Source organism: Octopus sinensis, linkage group LG9 (genome assembly GCF_006345805.1).
Source record: "Octopus sinensis linkage group LG9, ASM634580v1, whole genome shotgun sequence".
In the NCBI taxonomy this organism is placed as follows: domain Eukaryota; kingdom Metazoa; phylum Mollusca; class Cephalopoda; order Octopoda; family Octopodidae; genus Octopus; species Octopus sinensis.
In genome coordinates this window covers 96,958,613-96,964,654 of record NC_043005.1, presented here as the reverse complement: position 1 = coordinate 96,964,654, position 6,042 = coordinate 96,958,613, and positions in this window count along the sequence as shown.

Below are 6,042 nucleotides of genomic sequence, written 5' to 3'. Positions count from 1 at the left end.
ATATATATATATCGTTCATCTACTTGCTTCAGTCATTGGACTGCCCCATGCTGGGGCACCGCCTTGTAGAATTCTAGTTGAATAAATGGTCCTCAATTCTTATATCTTAGGTCTGTTACTTATTCTATAGGTCTCTTTTGTCGAAACTATATATATATAGCATAATTAAATCCCAGAATGAGATTGAAACAGTAATCGCTCGATAATGTTAAGTATAGAAGCCATCTTATCATGGCTAACCACATTGGGGAGGGGGTGTTACTGTAGCTTTATAACCCCAAGAGATCCTCGTCTCTAGCTGGCTTTAGACACAATATCAGTGCCCTTGGAGTATTTGCAAAGGGAGGTCATTTCAATCTCATTCTGAGATTTAATTATGCTTACTGTCCGTTTTACTGGCCGAAATAAGATTAAGATTAATGTAAAAAATAAATAACACTGAAGCAAAGTAACACCAAATATATAGTGCGTGTGTTCTTATTGGCTAAACTGGCAAAATGACCATTCCGAAATACAAGATATATATATATATATAATATATATATATATATGTGTGTGTGTGTGTGTGTGTGTATATATATACACACGCACACACACACACACACACACATAGACACACACACACACACACACACACACACACACATATATATATATATATAAACCATAAAAAGTTAGGACGTATGAGAGATGAATATATTATATATATATATATATATTATATATATATATGTATATATACGTTTATATGTGTGCGTGTGTATGTATATATACATATAAAATATAAAAACAATAAAATCATTGAGTGGTGTTGAAGAATCATTTGAGTATTTTGTGGTTCACTTAAAGAGAATAACAAGCTACATAGAGCAAAATTTTACTTTTCAAAACTTCCAATTCTAAAGGGTCGAAAAGAATTTTTTGGTGACGTCATTGGTTTTAAGCGAACGACGAATGTTCCTGTAGTTTCTCTTAATGAATACTGTTGCAGTGTTAACTTCTGAACAGATTTTCAGTGCAGTTTTCAGTGTAATAATTTGTTCTTGGTGTTATGCCTATTTTAAACAAGACTCGTTTAAAATAGGCATGACTCCAAGAGCAAATTATTACAATATGATTAATAAGGGAAAAATCTATGTACTTCTAACGTCTTTTTTAGCTTTTATCCTAGCTACCGACGAATATACATTTGACTTTTCCGATTTCTATTATGAATATCTGAGACTTTTTGTATGAAAAAATTGTATAGTAACACGAATAATAAAAAGTATAATCCATTTTACCATCTAATTCTCCTCCATTGCATAAATATGAACGAATTTGTTGAACTGTATGTGTGTGTGTGTGTGTGTGTGTGTGTGTGTGTGTGTGTGTGTGTGTGTGTGTTGTGTGTGTGTGTGTATGTATTTGTGTGTGTGTGTCTGCGCTTGTTTCCCGCTTGACAACCGATTTTGGTGTGTTTACGTCCACGAAACTTAACGGTTCGGCAAAAGAGACTCATAGAATAAGTACTAGGCTAACAAAGAATAAGTCCTGGGGTCGATTTCCCTGATTAAAGGTAGTGCTCCAGTATGGCCGCAGTCAAATGACTGAAACAAGTAAAAGAATAAAAGAATACAGAATATATATATATATATATATATTCTTTTACTCTTTTATTTGTTTAAGCTATTGGACTGCGACCACCTTGAAGGATTTTAGTAGAACGGATCGACCCTCAGTACTTACTTTTTTAAGCTTGATTCTTATTCTATCCGTCTCTTTAACCACTAAGTTACGGAGACATAAACACACCAGCACCGGTTGTCAAGCGGTGGTGAGGGACAAACACAGACACAAACAAACACAAACACAAACAAACACACACACACACATACACAGCCATGTATTTATATAAATAAATAACAAACGATGGATAGATGTCAATTCATTACAGCTGTTTACAACGAATTCTTTAATTGACTAATGGGTACATATATCATTATTAAAACTGTTTTCGGATGTATATATATTATATATATATTCTTTTACTCTTTTATTTGTTTAAGCTATTGGACTGCGACCACCTTGAAGGATTTTAGTAGAACGGATCGACCCTCAGTACTTACTTTTTTAAGCTTGATTCTTATTCTATCCGTCTCTTTAACCACTAAGTTACGGAGACATAAACACACCAGCACCGGTTGTCAAGCGGTGGTGAGGGACAAACACAGACACAAACACACACACACACATACACAGCCATGTATTTATATAAATAAATAACAAACGATGGATAGATGTCAATTCATTACAGCTGTTTACAACGAATTCTTTAATTGACTAATGGGTACATTATATCATTATTAAAAACTGTTTTCGGATGTATATATATATATATATATATATGAAAACGGTTTTTTATAATTATATATAATATATATATATACATGACAGGCTTCTTCCAGTTTCCGTTTAGCAAACCCACTCAAAAGGCAGGCCCTAGGCTATAGTAGAAGTATGCTATGCAGTGTGACCGAGCCCGGCACCATCTAGTTGAGAGGCAACCTTCTTACCAAACACCCATGCATATACCTATATATACATATATATATATATATATATCAGTGGTTTTCAACCAGGGTTCCGCCAGTACAGTCCAGGGGTTCCGCAAGAAGTTACAAAACTGCTAAAATCGACAGTAATTTTTAATTTTCCCATGCAGATATGTGTGCATAAGACTATTAAATTATTGCACAGGGGTTCCTCGAGCCAGTGGAATGTGTACTTGGGGTTCCGCTTCAGCAAAAAGTTTGAAAAGCACTGATATATATATATATATACACACGCAAACACACTCATTAATCAAAACCACCACCATTCACTTTATAAATGGAAGACAATATAATTTGCATTCATGTATTTCTTCTGTCTTTCTTTGCTAATGTGCTGGTCATTTTAATGAGTTGGAAACGGTATTTATTACATTAAACTTGTTAAATTGTCCATCTCGTCTGGCTTCCCAAGAGGCAAAGAACTTAGCCATATCCTATGAGATAAACTGGTCTGACTGTTACTGCAGCTCTGAGAAAGACTAAAGAAAAGTATACGGTGGCGGTGGGGTGGAGTGTGGTGATGTTCTAAATGAACAAAGAGTGACGCTATTATATTTCATGGGGTAGAAAGGGCTCCTTAGCCGTAGTGAAGGCAATCTATCTAGGGAGATAACCTTACAATAAATCACTGGGTTCGTAGCTTAGAAATACTGGGTTGGCGTCCAGCGGGAACAGCTTTGTTTCATGGAGGAGGAAAGATCTTCTTTAGTACTTGGTTGTACAATGCTTTCCAATGTGTGTAGTAGTGGCGCGCGCACACATTATTAGCCATTTGAAAAGACTATGAAAGTCTCGACCACGGTCGAATAATGATGATGATGATATTTCTTTTAAATTACTAGGAAAAGTAAAGTGGTGAGCTGGCAGAATCTTTAGCGCGCCGGCCGAAATGCTTAGCGGCATTTTGTCCGTTCTCAGTTCAAATTCATGAAGTGATCCTGGAGGACCGTCACCGAACAATTGACGAACTTGTTGATATGATTGGTGTGTTCTGGAACTCTTGCCAACGAATTTTGAGCGAGGAATTGCGAATGAAAAGAGTTTCAGCAAAATTTGTGCTTCGCTTGCTCACGGAAAAACAAAAGCAGTCACGATTGAATGCGTGTCGTTGACAGTTGGAAGTTGATCCTGACCTTTTTTCGAAGGTCATCACTGGTGACAAAAGCTGGTGCTACGGAATTTGCAGATGTGGAAGAGGTGGAGAAACAAACGATGGAGGAGTTAAAAATCATCACTTCGCAAGAGTTCCAGCACTGCTTCGAAGAGTGGAAAACGGGTCTGGCGCTATGCATTGCTTCGAATGGAGAATACTTTGAAGGCGATAAAAGTGTCAACATGTAAAACCAAGTGAATAAAATAATATTGCAAAATTCCGGTTTCTTTTGAGTATCACCTCGTATTTAACAGATATAATCTGTTTTGAAATATCCGTTCGAAATAAAACTTATAAGTGTTTATTTATATCGGTGATATGTCATGTGAGGACATTGAGATGCGAGACTAACTACTAGAAAATATTTAGTGTAGAGCTTTACTATTTTTGCCTCACATTAAAATAACGAGGTTTCATTAACACATACACACACCAAGTCTATAAATACACACAGATCTCTGACAGATAGCGAACAAGGTCTTGCTGTTGCACACAGCTGGATATTAGTGAAGCGAGGGAAAACAACTAAGTCCATTGAATAAAATTTTCATTTGTTACAAGGTATCGTCACATTTGGAAGGGTTCCAACTACTGCGTTTCACTTTCTTTAATAAACAAAAAGAAAATGTCATTTTTAGATAATCAAAACATTTCTATTGTTAATTTTTCCAGAATAAAATTGTTTCTGAAATCGGTCATTATTTTCGGAACAACCTAATATATCAGGTCATCCCATAAGTTCTGTCCGATTTTACCTTTTTTAAAATTGAATGAAATTTAATAGTATTTTAGAATGTCTAATGGCATTTAAAATTATTTTTATGCATTTGTGTACATTTAAACTAATTAAATATTATTTTACAGAATAATAGAATTAAAATTTCTTTGATTAAAACCCTTTCTAACATGGAAGTATCCAAAGAGCATTGAAGGCACATAACGCTTTATGAGTACAAAAAAGGAAACTCTGCAGTCGAAGTGACTCGAAACATACACTCAGTTTATGGGAAAGAATGCTTGAATGAAAGAACTTGCAGAAGTTCGTTTGCAAAATTCAGAAGTGGAGATTTCAGCCTTGAAGATGAAGATCGAAAAGGACGTCCAGTTGAGTTTGATGATAAGCTCGTTGAATCATTACGCAAAGAAAATCCTGCATTATCAGTTGAAGAATTGGCAATAAAGCTTAGCTCAAACCATACAACTGTTCATCGTCATCTTCAACAACTTGGAAAGGTTCCTAAACTTGGTAAATGAGTGCCTCATGAATTGTCCGAAAGCAACCGCAAATCCCGAGTTGACATCTGCTCTTCTCTCCATCCTTGCGAACTAATTTTTATAGACTTGTGACTGGTGACGAAAAATGGGTCTTCTATCGAAATGTTAAACGTCGTAAACAGTGGCTTGGTAAAAGGGAAAAAGCTCAACCACAACTGAGAAGGGAATTTCATGGAAAAAAGTTCCTCTCTAACTGGTGGGATTGTAAAGGAGTAATTCACTTTAAATTGTTACCACGTAATGCAACAATCAATGCTCAAGTCTACTATCAGTAATTAGAGCGCTTGAACCAAGCTTTAAAGAAAAAAAAAGACTCACTTTAGTGAATCGAAAAGGGGTGATGTTTCATCAGGACAATGCGTGACCCCACACTGCAAAGATCACATCACAGAAGATCGAAGAGCTTGATTGGGAAAAAATTCCTCATCCACCTTATTTTCCCGACCTTGCTCCTTCAGACTACCATTTGTTTCGTAGTTTACTAAATCATTTAGGGAACATAACTTTTGCAAGCTAGGAGGAGGTCGAAACTGGCATTTCAGAGCTCTTCACTTTCAAATCAATAGAGTTTTACATTGATGAGATTAAGAAGCTTGTAAATAGATGGAAGGAAGTCATAGATAATCAGGGAAAGTACATTGATGATTAAATTTCAATTAAACATAACATTTGATCACTTGTTTTCTTTATTCAAAATTCGGACAGAACTTATGGGATGACTTTATGGGATAGATATATATATATATATATATATATATATATATATATATATATATATATATATATATATATACAACGTGTGACCGCGTGTGTATTGTTGGCGATTTTTTCCTCCGTCTTCCCTTCCTTGGATCTTTCCTTTTCGTATGTTTCTGACGAAGATCTCCGCTCGATCTCTCTCTCCTTTCCTGATCGTCCAATAACACTATACTTGTTCCACGTCCTCGCGTTGTTGTGTCTTCTCTTTGTGTTTTCATGTTTAGATTAACTTTATATATATATATATATATATATATATAT